The sequence below is a fragment of the Papaver somniferum genome, unplaced genomic scaffold (assembly GCF_003573695.1).
Source record: "Papaver somniferum cultivar HN1 unplaced genomic scaffold, ASM357369v1 unplaced-scaffold_21, whole genome shotgun sequence".
NCBI lineage: Eukaryota > Viridiplantae > Streptophyta > Magnoliopsida > Ranunculales > Papaveraceae > Papaver > Papaver somniferum.
In genome coordinates, this window is record NW_020631041.1 from 6,911,818 (window position 1) to 6,936,273 (window position 24,456).

Below are 24,456 nucleotides of genomic sequence, written 5' to 3' on the forward strand. Positions count from 1 at the left end.
GACAATAAATTTACTACGCAATCTCTCCCGGCATTTGTTAATTCCTCTCTCCTTTTTGTAATGTACGTTCTTCAAATGATTAAACAGGGAGACCCTCTGTAAACCCTTACCGCCAACGCCATTTTTGCACCCGTCAAAGCCTTTGAAGGGGCATTTATGCAATACAACGGGGGTAGCAGACACGGTAGCAGAAGCATGGATCAAAGAGGTAATGGAGCAAGGCATCAGAAAACACCTTAAACCCTAGAAGAAAAACCCTGCCGGAACCTAATGGAAATAACGCGTTAAGAGTGGTATCAATGTGTAGTACTTCAGGAGGGGAAAAAGAAAAAGGAGTCGAAGAAGAGCAGAAGAGATCCCAGGAAATGGTTTGATCAAACCATTTCCTGGGATCTCACATTGCTATAATCCGCTTAATTAACTTAAATATAATATAAAAGAGCCTCTCCACTCATTGCCAATTGGTTTTGAGTTGGATGCCCGCAGACTTTAACATGGTATCAGAATTGGGCCCGAGTTTTGCCTCTGTGCCCAAATGACGTACGTAGATGCACGTGCCTTACACGTGAGGGGGCGTGTGGAAGGACAATAGTCCACATTGCTAATAATTACATAGTTAACTTAAATATAATATGGAAGGACACTCCACTCATTTCCAATTGGTTTTGAGTTGGATGCCCGCAGACTTTCACAGGTGTTGACAAGGTTAATAATGGTGGGATTAATCATCTTCTGTCTGTGCCAAACTTAGAGAAATTATGCATCTCTGAGACTGGTGTTACGGATAATGGGGTTGCATTGCTGCCCTTTCTTGTGAATTTGTCGAAGTTGGATTTGAGTGGGATCCCTGTCATTGATTGTGCATTATCTTCAATCTAGGTCTTTAATTGAACTTTTAGTTTGTAGTTGGTCGATAATGAACTATAGTTGGAGATATCTGCTAATAAATTTTGTCAAATTTTGTCAAATTGATAATAATACAAGGTTTTATTAGGTGATTGGTTCAGCTAACGATGTGATACTATTCTATGAAGTAAGGTAATTTTGATAGTGTTTTTATAGGGCCAGAGCTTAAGAACTGCTATGGGACTGCTTTTCTTGGGGTTCCAGAATATAAGGCACATCCATTATTTTTCTAAACTTAGATTACTTTGCATTTGGGAGCCAGATTTTGCAATGTTAATGGATGTAAGATATCACCTGCCCACCTAGATTAGCATACCTATATTATCCAGACATAGAATTGAGTATGGTACAATATTTTCTAATTGTTTCATTTTCCAATGAAGGGACAGTGAAGAGTTTCGGTTTTTCCAGGTGATATTCATGGCCAGTGTTCGGATCTTCTCCATCTTTCTGAATGTGCTGGACTGCCTTCTGACTGCTGAAACAAACTACTTGTTCCTGGGTGACTCTGTTGACCGAGGTGAATACAGCATAGAGACGATATGCCTTCTTCTCGCATACAAAATTAAAATAGAAGGATTCTATTAGCCGTATATGTGGATTCTATGATGAGTGTAAGAGATTTAATGCTGTATTTTAGAAGACTTTTTGTGACTGCTTTACCTGCCTACCGGTAGCTGCTTAAATTGATGGACAGAATTTTTTGTTGGATTGTCTCCTCGCTTGAAGAAATTTGATCAGATTAGGGATATATCTGGACTGGTGGATATATCAGGTGATGGCCTTCTCTATGACCTACTATGGGGTGATCTGGACAAAGACTTTGATGGTTGGGGAGAGAATAACAGAGGTGTATCCTGTACATTCGAGTCTGACAGTATAACCGACTTTCTTGAAGACCATGGGTCCATGACCTTATTTGCAGAGCTCACCAGGTAAAATTACCCCATTTAACATTCTCTGAGCGAACAAGTTACCTTATTCACAGTATATCTCAAAGATGCATATACTACCATGGTAAATTAGGGAATCTTTGCGAATATTGTTTATAGTTCCATGATGCATATACTATTACTGCCATGGTAAATTAGGGAATCTTTTTTTGGGACCTTCCTTTGAGAAAACTGAGCATGCTTATGTCTTCAGCTTCAATAGTCAAAATCCAAATTAGTTTGCTGGAAGTCTTTAGCCCATTTCATGAACTATACATCGATTTAGCTGCTAGGTTGTTCTTGGTTTTGAATTGAAAACTCAAGCGTTTGTAGTCCAACGGTTAGGATGATTGCCTTCCAAGCAATAGACCCGGGTTCGACTCCCGGTAGACGCATTTTTTTTCCTTCTTTCTCTTATATCACTACAAGCTCATCAATTTCTAAAGATCAGTAACAATCAGCCACTTTAAACAAATTAAAAGACGTTATTAATAATACACAAAAAAGGAGTTGATCCAAGTACAATGTCCGTGCAACATTTAATCAAAATATTCGTCAATTCTGTATTTGGGTCGAGAATAAAAATTTTCCTGAATGTTTTGTCTTATTAAAACATAACTTACCGTTTCCAACTTAATAAACAACACATTAGGTGACATTTCAAAAATATCGATTTTTAAGAGCCAGCTACTACCTTTCGTTCCATGTGACAAGAACGTTCAAACTTTTCTTCCTCGGGTATTATCCTCTCTATTGATGTAGTGGAGAAATTGTGTATAATGATAACGACAAAAAACCGTGATCTAAAACCAAATAAGATGAAATGCCCGTTTGCTCTCCTCGAAAGCATGGGATGTACAAGGGGATTTAGAAGAGGATCAGGCGACCATATGAGTCGACTCACCCAAAAAATCGGTTTTTCAATCTTGATTGATTAGCTTCTTCTACATGTCTAATTACTCCGTCAATGGAGACAGCTAGAATGTGATATTTGGATAGGAAATCTTCTTCCACACTTAATGTGGAGATTATTCTCTTGTATTTACATTGTTTCCAAGTACATTATTCAGAGAAACTGATAAACAAAAATACAAGTAAGATCCTAGAGAATAGTCGGAGTGATCTGTTGATGACTTGACTCTTGAGAAACGGCTTCCGTAGTCTGAGGAGATAGTTGAGAATCTTCTGTAACTGATTGAATACTCTTACTGACACCTTCCCTCAAGTTAAACTGGACTTGACGGATGTTTAACTTGCCTCTGATATATTGAAATCTAGGTGAAGATAACCTCTTTGTGAAGATGTCAGCTAGTTGATCCCGGGAGCTGATGAACTGCACATTTAGTAGTTTGCCTGCTACACGCTCACGAACAAAGTGGTAGTCGATCTCTATATGCTTTGTTCGTGCATGGAAAACTGGATTTACCGTCAGATAAGTGTCTCCTAGGGTATCACACCATAATGAGGGTGTAGATGTATTAATTCCCAATTCCTTCAACAAAGATTGGATCCATATGAGTTATGAAGTGGCAATAGCTATGCCACGATATTCTTATTTGGTGTTAGACTTCGAAAAAGTCTTTGGCTTCTTTGCAGTCCAAGAAATTAGATTTCCCCCAAAGTAGATGCAGTACCCACTAGTTGATCTGCGATCATCTAAACTCCCAGCCCAATCTGCATCAGAGTAAGCATTAAGAGAGTAATCCTTTTCAGGTTTGAAAAACAAACCATAGTCAATAGTCTGCTTCAAGTATCGCAAGATACGCTTCACCAGTTCCCAATGCTCCACATATGGCTCATGCATATACTGACAAGCCTTGTTTACAGCCACTGCGATGTCAGGTCTAGTAATATGTAGATACTGCAACGCCCCTACGACACTTTTCTATAGCGTAGGATCCAGAAATTTGTCAGTACCTTGACGATGAAGTCTTGTATTTGCTGCCAGAGGAGTGCAGACAGGCTTAATTCCATCCATCTATGTGCGAGAAGCAAATCTAATATATATTTTCTTTGAGAAACTACCAGGCTATTTCCCTGCGTCAGCACCTCAACACCAAGAAAGTAAGACAAAGTACCCATGTCTTTGAAAGCAAAAGCAACACCCAAATCTGTCACCAACTGATCAATTAACTTAGGGTTAGATCCAGTTACAATGATGTCATCGACGTAAATTAAAACGTAAGTAGTACAGCCTTTTGACTTCTGGATGAAAAGAGGGGAGTCTGCAACTGAAGCTGTGAACCCTAGCTGAAGAAGATGAATGCTGAGACGAGAAAACCATGCATGGGGCGCCTGCTTGAGTCCATATAATGATTTATGCAACCTGCACACATGATCGGGATAGTTCGGATCCACATAGCCAGCAGCCTGTTTCATGTACACTTCCTCCTCCAAAATACCATGCAGAAAAGCGTTTTCAACATCTAGCTGACGCAACTGTCATTTATTCATCACAGCCAGGGAGATCACAAGCCTGATTGTACAGGGTTTTATAACCGGAGAGAATGTTTCACCAAAATCTACCCTTTCTTGCTGAGTAAAACCTATGGCCACCAAACTTGCTTTGCGACACTGTAAAGTTCCATCTGGGTTTCGTTTAATATGATAAACCCATTTAGAGCCTACAACATTCATGCCATATACATACTTCACCAGTGAGTAAGTTCCATTACGGATAAGTGCATTAATCTGAGTGTCCATTGCATCTCTCCATTCAGGTATCTTGCATGCCTTAGAGTAGCAAGTGGGTTCCATGAAGTCTTTATCAAACAAAGGATACTTAGTAGTTATTAGACATAACTTTCTGATTGGTTTTTCAATACCTTCTTTAGCTCGAGTCACCATGGTTTGACCTTGTAACTGTGGTTCTGTTGATGACTGTGCACCAGAATCATTGGCAGATTAAGACTCTACAGGAGAACAGATCTCAGCTGATGCAACAGGAGAGTGTATTGGTGAATCCTGATCTGGTGCTGGAGAGTTTGGTTCAGGCGATGCCGGCTGTTGAAGTTGAAGTTTCACTTGCGGAGTTTGCTTGAAAATAGCTGAGCCAAGAAGATCCGTACTTGTTGCAGTTGGATTTTGTTGACAAATCTCAGGAGCTTGCTGTTGTTTAGGAGAGAATGGGAATATGGTTTCTTCAAATCTCACATGACGTGAAATGTATTGCCTGTTAGTTGGCAGATGAAGGCAAACATAGCCTTTATGAGCTGCACTATAACCTAGAAACACACAGGTTAGGGATCTTGTTTCTAATTTATGTGCATTGTAAGATCCGAGGCAAGGATAAGCAAGACAGCCGAAAACACGCAAAAATTGATAATCTGGTTGCTTATTAAAAAGCAGTTCAAGAGGTGTTTTTGTATCAAAAGACAACTTTGGTACTCCATTGATAAGATAGCAGACTATTGTAAACGCCTCAGACCAAAATTCCTTTAGCAGGTGAGCATGAAACAATAGTGCAAGGCCACTCTCTGTGACGTGCCTAATACGACGCTCTACAAGGCCATTTTGAGCAGATGTATGGGGACAAGAAAATCTATGCTGAATGCCAGAATCATTTAAGATAAGAAGTGATCTTTTTGTATTCAAAAGCATGTTCAGATTGAAATATTTGGATTTTATGACCAGTTAAGTTTTCTACTTGTTTGTGAAAATGAACAAAAATATTGAATGCATCAGATCGTTGAACCATAGGAAAAACCCAAGTATAATGAGAGAAAACATTCATTAACAACATGTAGTAACGGAAACCATTTCTAGAAATTTGTGGAGACACCCAAATATCAGAAACAACAAGACTTAAAGGTCTCTCAAAACTGGTAGTACCGAGAGAAAAAGGAAGCTTCTTACTCTTGTTAACATGACAAGAGTGACAGTATTCAAACTTCTTATTTAAAACAGGAAGTGAAAATTTTCTAATTATTTTTGAAACAGTGCCTAGCATTGGATGACCAAGGCGCTGATGCCAGACAGGTAAACTGGCTGAGAGATAAGTCTTTGGAGATTTGGAGTGATTGATGTCACCTATTTCATCGAAAATATATAACCCATTCTCATTCCTCCCCTTTAGCAACGTTGCTCCTGTGCATTTGTCCTTCACAACAAAACAGTTGGTGTGAAACTCAAAGAAAACACAATTATCTTTGCAGAACTGAGAAACCGATAGAAGATTTCTTTTTATCTTTGGGACATGATACACATGATTTAAAACAAAGCAGAGTGAATTATGAGTGAATGTAGTGTTACCAATACGCGCAATTTCAAGACCAGTGCCATTACCAACTCGAACTTGATCTGTTCCTTCATACTCATGTGGAATGCATAAATTGTTGACATCAGCGGTTAAATGATGCGTAGCACCAGTATAAGTAACACATTTTCCATCAGCTTGTCAACCAGGTAAGGCAATATAAGCTTCAGGTGCCTTGTTTTGTTGTGTGGTACCTTTATTGTAGCGAAACCAGCATCGATCTGCAGTATGGTTGCGCTTCTTGCAAATCTGACAGAATATTGGACCCTGAGCAGCAGACCTCTGGGGCTGTTGGGGACGGCGATTGTTTTTGTTCGGCTGATATGGTCCTCTTGGTTGATTTGGAACCCCTCTTGGTGCATTCCTGCTTGCAGACGAGAAGGATGAAGTGACAACATTGGAAACTGGCTGTTGTATCTGATTCATCTAATGTTCAAGCCTCATCTCAAATGTCAGAAGATGAGTATTGAAAGTAGCAATATCCATTATGTCAGCAGTGCTCAAGGAAGTAAAAATGGGATCATAAGCATGATTTAATCCATTGCAAATGGACTGCTTCATCTTATGAGATGGTACGGTGTATCCAGTTGCTGCAAGTTGATCAAATAAACGCTTAGCATCATTTAAATAAGCCTTCAAAGTCTTATTACCTTTGTTCAAGTTATGAAGCTGTCTCTTGAAATTCATTTGGTGAACAAATGTTTTTGGGGAAAACTCGGACTCCAATGTGTCCCATATCGCCTTTGCAGTATCAAGATCTGCAACTACACTGAGTACTTCAGGTGCCAAGGTTGAATTCATCCAACCAACGATCAGAGAATCTTGGTGTTCATATGCCGTGAATGTAGGATTGATATCTTCACTCTCTGGAAGATTTCTTGGTGGTTTTACTTTTGTTCCATCGATAAACCCTGTTAAATCATAACCTTTCAAGATAGGCTTGAATTGAGCCTTCCATAATATATGATTAGTTTCTGTATGTTTCAAGGTGACTAGGTGATGGATTTGTACTTGGCGAAGAGCATTTGTAGCTTCTGCCATTGTTGTTGATGTTTTTAGGTTTTTTTTTTATTGGGTTTTTTTTTTGTTGATAGTTGCGGAAGCTAGACTTGGATCGAATGGCTGATACCAAGCTAGAATGTAATATTTGGGTAGGAAATCTTCCACACTTAATGTGGAGATTATTCTCTTGTATTTATATTATTTCCAAGTACATTATTCAGAGAAACTGATAAACAGAAATACAAGTAAGATCCTAGAGAATAGTCGGAGTGATCTGTTGATGACTTGACTCTTGAGAAACGGCTTCCGTAGTCTTAGGAGATAGTTGAGAGTCTTCTGTAACTGATTGAATACTCTTACTGACAGAGACCATGACAAAGTTGCATGTGAGAACTAAGCACTCATTCTAGATATAAAATTTATGTTTAGCAGAAATCCATTATGGAAGTGCAAGTTTATTACTCCCTCCGTTCCATTTTAGATGATGTTTTAGGGTTATTTTTTTGATCCACAATACTTGAAGGTTTTCATATTTTTCCACAAAACTTCCAATAACACCCTAACATTTTGTCTTGGAACTATAAATTTATTTTTAAATGCACTAATAGTAATTAATGTTTGATGACTTTTCTCCAGGGTATAGATGGAAAATATTCATATCTCTCTCCATTTATTAATCTGCATGAAAACTTCAAAAACATCATCTAATGTGGACCGGAGGGAATAATAGATATTGTAATAAGCCAGCTGGAAAAATGGTTAGGCATATGAGAGTTTTTAAAATTTCGAACTCATGGATAACAAATCCTCCCAACTTCGTTGCGACTGCAGTGGAGGAGGATAGAATCTTTGTAATTCATTCCGTCTAGTAATCAAATTTCTTCTTGGGATCAAAAAGAAAACGAGGGGATTTAGAGAAAAAGAGAAAACACCATTATTATTATTTTTAACTTTTATAATAAACAGAATAAAGTGGACTCATTTTATATATTAAAAAATATGAAAATTTATAATAAAGATATTTACAAATAGTAAAACTCATTAAAAAGGAATACTATATATTTTCCAATGGGGGGACAGTGAAGAGTTTTGATTTTTCTGAACTGATAGGTGATATTCATGCCCAGTATTCGGATCTTCTCTGTCCTGTTGGGTCTGCTGGACCCCTAAACCAAGATTTAATGTTGATATAGATGACCCAGATCCAGGTTGGAGAAACTGGAGTGATTGGAGCTTAGAAGTTCACCCTTCACCTATTTCCTCGGGCCAGGATCAATCTGCTATCTCTTTCTCAAAAGAAGAACAAGATTTTGAAGGATATAACCAAAGAGGCTTCAACTGTTATATGTCCACAGATTCTGAAAGAACTGACTCAGAAGATCTCTCTAGAAGGATTACAACCAATGGCAACTCCACACCTGATGCTGAAGATGAATCTCTACAATTGCACAGACCTTTGCAGGCAGCAGAGGAAACAACTCAACAACAACGCCATCCTCAACATAGTCCTATCAATTTCATAACAGCTGACACCGAAGAGGATTTTGACATGGTTTCAGACTCATTCTCAAGCTCTTCAAGCATGCTAACTGGACATGGTCATAAGAGAATCAATCCTGATCACCAAACATATCTCAACAGCAATGACATTGGTACCTCAGCATGATTGGCTATCTCAAGAAGAGTAAAAAATGAAGCACTAAAACATTGGAGATCTCAAGGCACACCAGAAAAGAGATTTAAATCTTCGGCAGTCCAACAATCTGGTCACTACATCAACAGACCTAGAAGCAACAATATCAACTACGATAGCAGCAGCAGCAACACATAACCAATCAACAACCAGCCAACTAGTTACGTTGACTCATCAACGCACTAAATGAAATCTCACTCAGTTTCTATTCAATGACACATCCGGGGCCGGGGGATCCCTTTTTTTTTGGTTTATATCTTGCTACTTAGTGTATTAAGCATCTAGTTTTATTACCTTCATATCTGCACTTAAACTTAGATATAGTAGTTTAGATTACCTATTAGGCTCACATTTTATTCATGCATTTCTATAAAATTCGATATCAGTGTATGTATCTTATCCTCTCTGTACCTGCAGAGTGCTTTTGGGCTTTGGCTTGTTGCATCATTTTACTACTACTGTATATTAGTCTTGTATAACCTAAAAGTATCTCTTGTTAATCATAATTAATACTGTGCCGTAGAGTGCTTTTGGGATAGTCCAGATTTAACGCAGTCGTAGTTAGTATACTAGTGAACTGATTTGGTTTTCTCAACTTTCAAGTTTTCATCTGCATACATTGCCTAGATTTCTTGCGTATGTTTTTTCACTTACCAGCTGACCCTATCTTACCTTGTTTTGTTGTTACACTATTCTGTTTCATTCCTGGTTGTGAACTAATCATCCGTAATCTACAATAGCGGGCAAACATCTACTGAATCCATATTTGATGAATTTTCTCTTCCATTCAATCAACTTCAAACCTTCATTTTATTTTTCCTAATCATCCGATCCGTTCCTGGCCTTTTTATTCCCCGTAGTTAAACGCAAAGACCAATCCATTCAATCTTGTTTGCAAATTAATCCCAACTTACAATCCATTCTCACTCATTTTTTAGAACCTCCCCTTGTATAACTCTCCTTCAGATTATATATTCTCTTCATCATGAGTATCCTGGCCTGGAATTGCGAGGAATTAACAACCCTCCAACCACTCAGCATCTAAAAGGCCTTATTTCCCTCCACAATCCCAATTTGCTTTTCCTTTCAGAAACGTTAGCTAATGCAGACAACATGTCCATGATTGCCCAGTCCCTTCAATTCCAAAATCATACCACTGTTCCAAGATTGACAGAAGAGGTGGATTATGTCTTATGTGGAAGAATAATTTAAATGTTCCAGTTATACGTCAATGCCAAAGCTACATTCACGTCATCATTACACAGCCAGATCAAGGTCAACCATGGGTCTGCACCGGAATCTACGGCCCACCTCACGCGGACGCAAGACAAGACTTTTGGCAGGATTTCCCCATAATATTCCCTGAAATCAACAACACAACACCGTGGGTATTAATAGGATATTTCAACGAAGTACTGAGCCAATCAGAAAAGATAGGAGGAAGGCAAGTAACATATGCCCAGACACAACCTTTTCTCACAATACTAGATCAAATGAGATTTATGAATTTAGGATTCCGCGGGGATCCATAAACATGGACAAACAATCAACAAGGACAAGATAATGTCATGGAAATACTACATCGATCTATCGCTACGCAACATTGGCGTACGACCAATCCCAATGCGGACATTACTCATCTTCCAAAAACAACGTCTGATCATGCTCCAATTTTGCTTCACACCAAGGCAATTGAATGCAAGGGAAAAAAAGCTACAAGTTCGAGCACCTTTGGCTAATGCATCCACAACTCAAGCAGATAGTTGAGACGGCTTGAAATCATCAAAATGACCCGGAACCTGCCTTAAACCTTCAATTAAAGCTAATTTCAACTTGTGAAGTCCTTATGAAATGGAATAAGGAAACGTTTGGACACCTTCTAACTCTAATAAAAAAATCTACCGCTCAAACTAAAATGTCACAACATCAATGTGCGATGTGAACGGATGCCTAACTTGACTATTGAATAAATCATGAAAAGCAGCTTCGAACGCATCACCTAAATTTACTACAATGTCATGCAACATATTGGAAACAGAAGTCCAAATGGATTCAATCAGGGGACGCCAATACAACCTTCTTCCACACAAAATCCACCGTACACCAAAGTTGCAATAACATCCAGCAATTGCAGGATCAACAAAACAACTGGGTCAGTGATAAAGATCAGGTTATTCGAATAATTCTTGGCCATTTTACGGAACAATATATAGGCACAAGTACAACAATAGACGAGGGGATTTTTGCACATATCACACCTAGACTATCTTCAAGACAGTGCTCTCAACTCACACAAGAAGTATCTATAGCGGAAATCAAACAGGCTCTCTTCTCCATCAATTCAGAAAGTGCTCCAGGACCCGATGGGTATACCAGTAATTTTTTCAAAGTTTTTTGGAAAACAACGCATCAACATCTAATATCCATGCATGGTACACAGTTTTTTTTACAATCTAAATATTCATCCTCTCATGAACCATACCAATATCACCCTCATCCTAAAAATAAAACACCCATCAAAACCTTCCCAATTCAGACCAATCAGCCTATGCAATGTAGTATATAAATTTATCTCAAAAATATTAGTAAATCGCATTCGCCCGCTCCTCCTATTTTTAATAAGCCATATCAGAGTGCTTTTGTCCCACAACGATCAATTCATGATAACATCGCAATTGCAGGAGAACTTTTCCATCACATTAAATTTTCATTTCTCACCAAAGATCCGAAAAAATTGCTCTTAAGCTAGATATCAAGAAAGCTTATGATAGCTTAGATTGAGGATTCATCAAAACAACTTTTATAAAGATGGGGTTTCCAACCATATTTGTAGATTACATCATGTTATGTATCACTTCAGTCACTTATTCAATTAACATATGTGACACTCCACACGGATACATCACCCCTACTAGAGGCATCAAACAGGGACCCTTTATCCTCTAATATTTTCATAATTTGTGTAGAAATCCTTTCAAAAAAATTGGAAAACCTGGAAGCACAAAATCTAGTGAGAGGATTAAACATTTCTCAGAAAGCCCCACCTATTCTGCATTTGATGTATGCAGATGACCTACTAATCACTTATAAGGCTTCGCGAGAAAGCAATAGCCACCTTCAGAAACTACTTCAAGCCTACAACTCTTCAGCACGTAAAGAAATCAACACAGTAAAATCCACGATAATTCATCACCACGACTACAACAACCACTGCTGGACGAGATCAAGCAATTCTTTGACATGCCAACATCGACAACATCACCAATATATCTGGGAGTAAAATTCAAACATGGAAGAACTTCCAGTCACATTTTTGAACCTCTCCTTCAACGGTTGGCTCGAAAATCTCAAGGATGGATGACTAAATACCTTAATCAAATGGGAAGGTTAGTACTCATCAAAACCTCCTTATTACCTACTTCCAACCACCTAATGCAAACACAACTATTCCATATCCACATACACAAACAGATAGATCAGATAGCTAGAATTTTATATGGGGACATGACTCATCAGTTAGAAAATTTCACCCATTAAGATGGTCCAAACTAAACAAACCCATATCGATAGGAGGTCTTGGCATCCAGAAAAGTAGCCATCACAATAAAGCCTTATTGATGAAGAGAATTTGGAATATCCATAGCCATCTCAACTCCATTTGCTCCAGATTATACACTGATAAATATCTGCAGAATAAAACGATTTTTCAAGGAAATACTCCAACTCCTTCAACTTCCATCCCACAATGGAAACAAATGGCTTCAATAATCCCAAAAATTCAACAATTCTTATTTCACCAAATCAGAAACGGTTTGAACACTCCTATCCAAGCGACTTAGATTCCTCATATTCAAAACCTTGACCCAATCCAATGCTACCCAATACAAACAGTGGCTGATCTCATTGACCCTCTCACCCGTACATGGAATCACGAACAACTGATCCACCTACCTCCAAATGTTTTCCAACAAATTATCAACATCAACATTCCCCAAAACATGCCTCAAGACAAAATGCTTTGGCCACATTAAAAATCTGGAAAATACACAACTGCCACTGGTTACAACTGTCTAATATAACAAGACATCCATCACAACCTAAATCCCCTCCCACCTACCAAATTCATATGAAAATTACCTTGTCCACAAAAACTTCAGCTTTCTTATAGAAAGCTATAAATGAAGGTCTGCCGACCTATTCTATTTTACACCGTATTAATCTCACCAACTCCAACCAATGGCCCCGCTGCAATAATGAACCAGAAACAACAACACACATGCTTATTCACTACCCAATGGCGACAACTACCTGGAACAACCTTTTAGCTTCTTTATCAACATCCCAGACCAATACTTCTCCCTCATATCCATAAATAACCGATCAACCATCTCACAGGTTTTACAACAAGCCAACCACATCTCATAAATATCAAATGTATGCTTTCTCTTATGGACCCTATGGACATCCATAAATAATCTAGTTTTCAACCATAAACATACAACTTCGGACAACACTCTGGCACAAACTCGGAGGAAGCAACAGGAATCCGATTGGGCAAAAAAGGTAATACCCCCAGTTTTACCTGGAGAACAACCGACTACAGCCACGACAGTAAATATCAGATGAGCAAAAACAATACTAACAAGATGGAGCAGACCGGAACATGACTGGTTAAAGATTAACACAAATGGAGTTGCGAGGGGACACTTAGGAATGGCGGACGACGGATTTATTTGCAGGGACTCGAGTTCTCAAATTGTGATAGCACTAGCACAACCACTAGGAACAACTATAACCCTAATAGTTGAAACGTGGGCAATTCTGTTGGCTTCAAGACTGGCAACGAAAAGACAATGGCCAAAAGGTTATGTTCGAAACAGATTCAGAAAATTTGATGCGCTTTATAAAAACCGACGTAGAAGCCCCATGGTGTATGTCAGAAATGATTTCCGAAATAAAACAGAAATTACAACGAATCCCACATTGGGTTATTCAACATAACTATAGAGAAGGAAATCAAGTAGTAGATGGTTTAGCAAACTACGGAGCTGATGGAAGCCAAGCAGGGAACCTCTCGACAACAATATGGGACCGGGCAATCCCACCTTTTATCGATCAAATTTTTAAAAATGACTCAGTGGGTACAAGACATCCACGTGTAATCGCTTTCTAATTCTATTTTTCGCTTTCATGCTTCAAAAAAATAAATAAATAATATTGATGTTTCCTTTTTGCTTCCTGTGACAAGGCCGTTTTAACGTGGCTTGGCCTACTAGGTCGATAATGCATTATTATTGGAAATATTTGCTAATATTTTTGGAACAACATGAACCCATCCATTTAAGCTAACCAGACCAGAAAAGGCGGCCAATAATAAGATGTAACAAGCTTTGGATGCCAATAATAAGATGTAACAAGCTTTGGATGCCTACTGTTACAACCAGACTCTGGATACAGGAAGACGGAGTATTTTCAGCTATCATTTACAGCCCTGCTACTTTTACGTAAGAAAATCGTCTCAATCTGGCCCGTATTACTTGAAATTGCCGGTTTTGGCCCGACATACTGAATGTGCATCTACTACATTGACAAACCGTCCAATCCGGGCTGGCTCGATATACACCGTCATAGTCTTCTTCTTCTTGTTCCCTTTTCAATACCCTTGTTTCTTCCCCAAACAACAGAACTCCAAGAGAAACACAGAGAAGAAAAAAGCAATTAAATTTCTTAACTATCTGCTAATTCTTTGTACAAAAATTGAAGATCAAGATTATCAATTCTGAAAGAAAATGGAAACCAAAAATGATTTGGTGTGGTTATGTTTGGAAGCAGCAACTGAAAGTAAAGAAAGCATAGAAACATGGAGAAGACAAAGAAGAACACTTGAAAGTATGCCAAATCAATTATCTCAATCTCTTCTTCATCGTCTTCTTCAACGAAAACTCCTCAATCCTTCATTACTTGAGTAAGTTTGTCTCTGGGGGTTTCCATTTCTAGATTAAAGCTCAAATTTTTATTTGACTTAATTGAGCTTGTTTGCAGCTGGAAAAAATTGATAGATTTATTGAATTTGATGTGGGTTTGTTAAAGTTCATACTTTTGTTGGTTTTAATTGAGTTCTGCAGCTGGAAATTCAAGAAATTTGTTGAATGTTGATTCGATTTAATTGAGTTTTGCAGCTGGAAAACTGAGAAATTTGTGGAATTTTGATCTGGGTTTTGTAGGGTTTTTCAGTATAGTGTGGAGGAGATTGATTTAAAGAATGAGAATGTGGATGCATTGGTGGATTCGTGTCCCTTCGTACGTTGAATCTTGCGGATTGCCGAGCTATCAATAGTTCTGCACTCTGGCCTATTGCTGGTAATATCTGTCATTTTGTGTTGATATAGGCATTGCTAGTTTTAGTTGGTTTGGTTTGGGAATGATTGGTTTGAAATGCTGCATTTTGATCTTAGGGATGGAGACCTTGAAGGAACTGGACTTGTCTAGATGTGTTAAGGTTAATGATGCTGGGATTAAGCATCTTTTATCTGTGCCAAACTTAAAGAAATTATGCATTTCCGAGACTGGTGTTACGGAAAATGGGGTTGCATTGCTGTCTTCTCTTGTGAATTTGTCGAAGTTGGATTTGGGTGGGCTACCTGTCACTGACCGCGCATTATCCTCACTCCAGGTATTGTAGTTTATAATCAAACTTGTAATTTGTAGTTGATAGATAATGAAGTATAGTTGGAAATATCGGCTAATAAAGTTTGTCAAATGGATAATCATGGAAGGTTTAGTTATGTGATACATTCCGCTAAACATTTACTGATTTTAATTTCTGGCATTCTTTAAGTGTATTTGACTGATTATAAAGGTTCTCGTTGTTGTAGGTGTTGACTAAGCTGGAATACCTGGATCTATGGGGGAGTAATATATCTAACAAAGGAGCTGTTGTTCTGCAAAAGTTTCCGAATTTAAATTACTTGAATCTTGCTTGGACGAATGTCACTATTTTTGCAAGGCTGCCATCTATAACATGCTTGAACATGAGTAACTGCACCATCGAGTCTGTTATGGAAGGTGATTGTGGCGTTAAAACTCCCCTGAAAGAACTTCTTATCCATGGGGCTGCAGTCCTATATGTCCATGAAGTATTTTCAAATATTGAAAAAAGTCAATTGTCGTTGTTGGATGTATCCAATTCTTCAGTTCATGATTTTCGGTTCTTGGATAGAATGGATGCACTTATTCACTTGAATGTCAGCTTTTGTAAAATTGAAGATGACGCTATGGAATTGGTTGCTGAAGTTGGCGGGAATTTGAGAACTCTAAATCTCAGCAACACAAAAGTCAGCTCTGCTGGTATAGGGGCATTAGCTGGCCTGGTTCCAAAACTTGAAACTTTGTTATTGTCTGGCACTATGGTTAATGATGTTGCTCTCTCGTATGTCAGCATGATGCCTGCCTTGAGGGTTATTGACTTAAGTTGCACAAATATTAAAGGTATGACTTCTGCATTGGAATGAATATGTTCTATTCATGTTCATTCTAGTCTTGTATTCTATCTTCTACATATGCGGTTTTATGCATATAGAAAAACTAAGTTATTGTATTGTTGCGATATCAGGTTTCATCTCCCGTGCTGGACAAGAGGAAGACGAAGTGCTCTCACTTTCTGAGTTGCAAAGCCTGAATCATCTAGAAAAGTTGGATTTGGAGGAAACGCACATTAAAGATGAGGCTCTCCAACCCCTCTCCAAGTTGCAGGGATTAAAGACCTTGTGTTTGAAAAGTGATTTCCTTACACATATGTCACTGCATTCAATTGCATCTCTACGAAACCTAAGATTTCTTGGGATTCGTGGTGCTGTATTGACTAATGATGGCCTCTGCATGTTCAACCCACCTCCGACGCTTGAGACACTGGATCTGAGAGGGTGTTGGCTTTTAACCGAAGATACCATTTCGTTGTTCTGTGAAACTCACCCTCAAATAATATTGAAGCATGAATGTGCTCAAATATGTTCCGCAGTTGCAAATAGCGGTGATCACTCATCTCCACAGCGATTGACTTCTAAAACTTCCCCGTTGAAACCTAAGAAGAGCAAATGGTCTCCATCTCCCCCATCAATATTTCGAAAAGAGGGGTTTGTTGTAGGTATGGATCTTTCTCTCCCTCTATTCCCATGTACGTGTACACATTTGTCTGTTTCTCAGTATTGATTCTTTAAGTAAATGTAATTTCTGGAATAGATCAAAGGCTGAAGTATAGAAGAGAAGAATTATTAGAGATGCAGCATTCACCACTTTCGCAACCCTTTCCTAGTGTCGTACTCCCACAGATGCTGATGGAGTGACTAAATGTTTGACTCGTCAATGTATTTCGTGGCTGCAGTCTACGGCCACCAAAACTTATCTACATTTGTTGCCTGCTAACCTTATTTCTAACCTGAAGGAGATTTTCCATGATGAAGAATGGTGAATTCCTGGCTGTCTTCTGAGATTATGGAATTCAGTCAATATTTCTTTGTTGGGTTATAGAGGCTAAATGGCAAAGGATCTTAAAGATCCTTCCAATCATTCAGTTTGTTCATGTACTATTGAGAACTAAACTTTTCTGCTGACAAGATGGGCAATGAGAGAGCTGCTGGTCTGGCTGTGGTGTTAGAGGAGAATTTGAGAACAGGCCACCCAGATATACTTGTTATTACAGATTAGTTGATGTTATTTTCCTTGTATTTTTGCTTTTGCTCATGTTTTCTTTTGGGACAACAATTGGTATTGTGACTTGTGTCTTTGGTGAATGTTTGAAATTGGTAAAATTTTAGGAGTAAAGTTTCTTATCAGTAGATTCAGTACTAATGATCGATCTCAAGTGGTTCACTACTACTTGCTTAAGCTTTCTTCCGTGCTCAAGTAAGAACCCTTTTTGTTCTGTTGTTCCTCTTCTTCTCAACTCTCAATTAGTTAAGGGTGATCAAGGAAATAAATGACGCGTATTTACTGAATAATATCACAATAATATTTGGAAGATTCAAATATATGTATGTGTATTTTTTTTCCATGTATAAAATTTCTAAACTTTTCTGATCTAATTTATTTCCCTTGATAGACAGTTAATTAATATTAGAGATTTTTTCTTTCTGGGATTTAAATCGAGATACTTATCAAGATAATTTAGTTGACAAATCTAGAAACTTCCAAAAATATGATTTGGCTGGAGATGTATCTTTGGCATGCATATTTAGTGATTCTTTCATTGGCATTTAATGCTAAATTTAGCAAACCAGTGATTTTGGCAGTTAATCGAAAATGATGGAAGTTTCTTGGAATCTAAGTTTAATGGATTCTATCATTGGCAGTTAATATTAAGTTTACATCCAAACTATGATATCATTGCACGTCTATTCAATAGAAATAAAAAGAATCCTATTATTGGGGCTTTGAGGAGGTGTGACTTTGGGGGCTTAAAATGCTATGTGGAAATTAAATGGTATGGGGGAGATCAGTTTTATGCGAAAGTTCAAAAACATCCTCATTCATTTTCATTTAAGACACTTCTGCACTTCCATTAACTAATTAATCTAATCCAAAAAAAAAAAAACTGAAATTATTAAATGAAAAAAAATTGAAATGAATTGAAAGAAAGAAAATTGAACCCCCTCCCCCATTCATTTTCTTCTTCTTCTTTCTCTGTCCCTCTTCTTCTATTTTTCTTCTTTTTTCTTCTTCTTCCATTCTCTTTGTTAATCAATGATTAATCATCGATTCCATAAAATATTGTCGTCGATTAAACTCCTAGTATAAAAGCATGAATGAAAAGGAAAAATTAGGTCAGTCTTCATCGAATCAACCTCCTATTGAAACAGGGAAACCAACTTCAACTAAAGAACTAGTAAGTGAAGATGAAGAGGAATTTAATGAAGGAGATGCAGCAGCCTCTCAGACTCCAGAGATGACAGCAATAAGGTATGAATTGAAATACCCACTCTTTGTTTAAGCATTTTATTGATTGTTCAGTTGGTTTCCAAAATTTTTAGGTCTGAAAAAACAGTTTCAGAATTTGATTATGGCTGGGAGTTCTTTGATTCCCAGCCGTAAATATGTATGACGGTTGGGATATGTTGGTTTCCCAGCCGTTTATATTTATCACGGTTGGGAGATCTAAGAACTCCCAGCCGTTTTCATTCTCACGGATAGGAAATTGTTGAATACCCAGCCGTAATGTAGTCGATGCGTGCAAGATAGAATATTCCCATCCGCAAAGACTTAATCACGGCTGGGACTTTACTAGCCGTATATGTCTCTGCGTTCAAATGCATGTTTCACCGGTAGTGGTTACTTCTAGTTTTTTCTGTCCGTAATTGATTTTCCAAACCGTAAATAATAGTTACCTAGCCGATTTTATTAGACGGCTAGGTATTCCTATCTGTAATATGAGTAAGCAATGAGAAGAAAAAAAATCCCAGCCGTTATTGTTTTTACGGCTTGGTCGATAAATCAATTTCCCATCCGTTATGCTTATTGCGGCTGGGATTTTCTATTTATCCTAGACGTTTTTCGATTCGGTCTTGGTCCGTTGATAATAATCCCATCCGTAATTATGTTTTTATCTGGAAATTTGTACACATCCTAGCCGTATTTATTTTTTCGGTTAGGTGTTGCCTAGATTTCCCAGCCGTTGTGACTTACCTTCTTTTGCATTTTGGTCAGGTTTGTCTTTGAACATAAAAGAAGAAAAGAGGAAGAGAAGATCAGTAGAATTAATACCTTCTAGTGAGCCCACTCCTCAACCCCGTCACAGAAAACCATTGGGTGCAAACGCAAGGAATACAAGTGAACTTGGAGTTGGTGGAGTAAGTGAAGGTGTACTTGCTATTAGTGAAGGTGAGCCTATAGGAAATGAAGGTGGAGGTGAGACTGTAGGAAATGAAGGTGGAAGAAATGAAGGTGGAGGAAATGATGGTGTTGCTATTTCTGTAGGAAATGAAGCTGGAACAAATGAAGGTGGAGGAAATGAAGGTGTAGTTGTTACTGAAGTTGGCACTTCTAGTGGTTCTTCTCTTGATAAAGGTAAAGAAGTGGTTGAGGAGGAAAAGAAGGATGGAAAAAAGAAGTATCCACCAAATGAAGGTGCAAGAGAAATCATTGATACCATGGAGTTTTTACCTAAGAAGATTAATGGGAGTCCTTGGCGTGTGCCAAGAGATCGTTCCGTCTTGATTGGTTACGAGTCATCATGGGATGCTAGAGTCTGTGCCGCAAAGGTAATAAATCAAACTTAATATATGTTGTTTTCATTTTATTATAGATATTCAATCATAAAAACCAAATTTTATATTATGTGTAGTTTCCCGATAAAGCGGTTCCTAAACTAAAGCACCAACAACCAAGATTTTGGCAGTTAGAGGGTGAGCATCCAGATGTGGTAGCTTTGATAAAATCTTCGGGGTTAAGGTATGGAATCGAGGCGCTGCAGAAGTCGTATGATGTTGTGACCGTTTTTAATTTTAGAGAAAGATTCTCTCCTGAAACCATGATTTTCCAACTCCCATTCGGCGAGATGACTATGACTCCGGATGATGCAAAGTCAATCATCGGTCTTGCTTTGGAAGGAAAGGCTGTGTTTGACGGTTACAACAATTCTCTACCTTATGATGAGCTTTATGCCTTGGCTAACCACTGTCTTGGATGGATCAAAGATCAAGCGGAAGAAGAGTTTGAGATTGGTTATGTAGCCCCGCCCAGAGCTAAAAGAGGATTTAAATAACTGGGTGAACGTCGTGAAACAGTTAATATGTCAAGGAAGATTAACGTGGTTTGTCTGAGGGAGCAGTTTGAGGATTCTGACCGTAGGACCAAAATAGAGAGATCATGATGGACGCAGAAAGAGCTAGACATACGGCTATAGCTTACTTATTGCACGCTCTTGGGACCGTCTTTTTTCCCGATTTCTCAGGAAATAAGGTAATGCTTGTTATTTGCAGTGGTTGAAGATTCTCAGTCTCGATCCAGAAACAAACGAGGTTCCTAGGTACTCGTGGGCACCGCCGTCCTTGCTAGTGTGTTGGAAATCCTTTGTAAAGCTTCTAGGTGGAAAATAACACAAATTACGGGATGTGTTGCTCTTATCCAGGTATATTTTTGTGTTAATATAATAAATGTTGGTTTATTTTACTTTTATATATATTGGTTTGTATGTATGATTGATTAATTTTTGTTCCGTAGTCATGGGTTTACAACCATTTCAAATCCTTGAGGCCTACTCGGGATACAAAATGGCCTCTAGAGAAACCTACAGGAGGAAGATACCCCTTTAACGGGACCCTACACAAGGATAAAGAGAATGAAATCGTCGAAATGAGGAGAAAATTGGATGCTTTGACAATTAATGTTGTGGTGTTTGATCCATATTTTAAACTTGATGAGGAAGTTGTAATAGAGTATTTTCTAATGTGGCGACCTATACGGGACCTTTGTTTCATTCAACCGGGTTCGTCATTTTGGATCCTCGTAAAACGCTCCGCCAAATTGGTATTGTCCAGAAAATTGTACCTCAAGAATCTCGTTTTCCACTGAGCGTAGCCAACTCTATTTTTAAGGAGAACCAAGTCAAATTGAACTATGCAACAACAATAGCTCCATCGATCGAACATTGGAATGCTCGTTCCCAGCAAGCAAACCAAATGAGTACAAGAGAAATTGAAGCTTCTATTGGGACTTACGAAGCGGATGCTAATTACATGGGATGGTATCAAGAGTGGTCTCATCCTTATGTGGAAAATATGGATCCCGAGGCGCGGAAACATTTTAAGAAGGCGGCGAAAGAGAGTTCAAAATCAGCGGAAGACATAAATGAACAAAAAGAATGGGAGAACATTGTGGTACGTATACTACTAATTATTTTTATAAATGTTTTTTTTTGTTTATTAGCTATGAATAAGTGTATTTGATATGAAAAATAGGTTGAACGAGTTAATTGGCTGTCCAAAAACATCACCGGCATGATTGATTCGGGAGGGAAGTTAACCGTCCCTGAAATAAGATTACTTCGGAACCGAGTCCAAGGAATAATACTCCCTGAGAAAGGAGGTTTATATCCTCAAGAAGATTCCCGATCAAGGAGAAATAAGAGGGCTAGGTCTCCTTCTTCTAGCGACGACTCAGATACTCCCCACCGTCAGCATGCTCCATCAAAGCAAGGAAAAAGAGGTCGAGGTGAAAAAGGAGTCCATGCTGGAACAAGTGATCGAGGTGGAAAAAAGGGAGGTCTTGCTGGAACAACTGCTGCTCGTGGTGGAAAAAGTCGAGGTGGAACAAGTGCTCGAGGTGGACGTGATGGAGGTAAAAAGACTACACCTCAAGCTGGCAAAGGAACATGAGGTAAAAAGGCTAGATTTGTAGAACAAGTTGTTGAACTGGAGCCAACGGACGATTTGGATGAGTTTTTGCAAGAGTCCACGGGGAGGACTCAAGTGAATCAAGTGAATGACAATCTACTCGGTTTTTAATATTTTATTTCATGGATATTTTGTTAGCCTTTGACATTCTAATGTTTTCGTTGTTTGGTTAAGAATTGAGATAGATGGATTTTTATAACTTTGCATTTATGAATTAATTTTAGTCTCTCAATTTAACCTAAGAAAAATTAGGAAAAACACAACATTATTGTTTTTTCAGGCATTTTCGGTTTGGTCGCTGCTTCACAAAACCTAGTCGAAAATGGCTATAAATGTTCAAAAATAAACTCTCATAGCCGTAAAACATACAACGGTTAGGAACTCCTAGCCGTGAAATGTACAGCGGTTAGGAAACCCGTTCGTGGCATGTTCACGATTGGGAAAAACCTAGCCGTTGTTTGGTATAAATTCCCTGAACTATAATGAGTCATATTTACGGCTAAATATCCAAATCGTGTTAAAATCACGGTTTGGAATTATATCCGTAAATATATTTTTGCGTCTTGGTCGACCTAGACAATTCCCAGCCGTTATACTCTGCACTGTTCGGAAACCCATCTGTCAGGGATTACGGTTGGGACATTCCTAGCCGTATAGTATTCTGGTAAACCCAAAAAAAGGCCGGATACATATCTAAGACGTTATTGCTTTCACGGACAGGAATCCCAGCCGTTATTCTGGCTAAAAGTAAAAAATCAGTATTACGGCCAGGAATCCCAACCGTAACTCTGACAGACCACCAACTCTGCAGGTCATACAAAATTACGGCTTGGTATACCTAGCATTTCCTATCCGTTATTCGCTATAATTTCACTTGTATCACTTCAAATCGGCTAGTTTTTTGAATTTTGAAAAATAGATCCGTTTGAAGACTAATCTATAGAAGGTTCTAGCTGTTCAACCACCTATTTAAACTTGAAATAACTCCATCTCCATATAACCACCCATTCCAAATAAAAATCACACCTACAAGCTCTACTAAAACTCCTAATAACTCAAGGCAATGTGCTCAAAGGATAAACCCGTCTTTAATTTGGATGAAGACTTATCTCTTTGCCAAAATTTTGTGCTATGTTATCCAAAGAAGGGAGAAGAACGAAGGAATGGTGGTGTACCAAGTCAATCTTATTGGAGTAAGATTTTTGAAATTTTTTGTAGTGAAACAGGTAACCCTAACAACCGCGATATGATTGAATTGTATCTACAATTCTCACACATACGCAAAAAGTGAAAGAATATATGGCTTTACTTCATATGTGCAAGCAACTTCGACTTAGAGATGAGACTGATGAAGAAGTCGTAGCTCAAGCTAACAAGAAATGGAGAAAATGGAAAGGTTATAATTTCAACTTCGAAGCTCAAATGACCATCATCAAATATTTCTTGATACATCGGAAGGGATGTTATTAAAACCAGCTTTGTAATGGGGATATATTAAGCATGTAATGAGTTTTATTATGGTCTAGTTAATGAAAGTATCAGTAATTTTCAATCGTATTAAGAATTCATGTTGAATCAAAAAATTTCTCAACTTTGAAATCTAATTACGACCGGGAAAGTTTGTAAACCCAGCCTTTTTACAGACTCAGGTAATTTAGGGAAGAAGAACGGCCGGAAGTTCGTAAATTCGCGTCCGCTATTTCAAATCACAGCTGGGAGTTCCTAATATCCCAGTCGTTTTACATTATTACGGCTGGGAAATCCTAATATCCCAACCGTTATGCTGGGTTTCGGCCGGGTCGACAAGTTTTTCCCAGCCGTAACAGCAGAAATTCCAGAATTTTTTTTCTTCAGATTTTCGACGGATTTGAACTGATAAAATTGATGCTGGGAGTTGATTATAAAGTTATCTTGAGTTTTATGATGAAGGGTTTCGTCATTTGTCTTCAAAATTTGTCAAAAATTTTCACCAAAATCACCATTTTTCCTTCTTCAAAACTCAATAAAATCAAGTTTTGATTTTCTAATGATTACTGTTTAGATTAGTCTAATCGATTTACTAAGACTGATTAGTTAGCTTAATCAATTTAATTAGAACTAATAAAATGAAGGGTAGATTAGACACTAGAGAAAAATATAGATAAGGGGTCCTAATGGTTGTTATTTCATGACCCCAAAAAGCCCCTATAAACACATCTATATTAAGCCCCAATAATAAGTAATATCATCCTCAGGGGCATAGAAACGAACCCCGAAGGCTTGAAGCTCATGCTTTTCCTTGAA

The 24,456-nt window shown here is 38.2% G+C and overlaps 1 non-coding gene and 2 pseudogenes across 1 annotated transcript; all 3 read left to right on the top strand.

Moving 5' to 3' along the window:
* Positions 1–299: 299 nt before the first annotated feature.
* LOC113339509 lies at positions 300–1,958 on the top strand (annotated as a pseudogene).
* A 203-nt stretch (positions 1,959–2,161) lies between these two features.
* On the top strand, positions 2,162–2,233 carry TRNAG-UCC. The gene has a single exon. It is a non-coding gene; the product is annotated as a tRNA-Gly (tRNA).
* A 12,222-nt stretch (positions 2,234–14,455) lies between these two features.
* Positions 14,456–17,676, top strand: LOC113339431 (annotated as a pseudogene).
* The last annotated feature ends 6,780 nt before the right edge of the window (positions 17,677–24,456 follow it).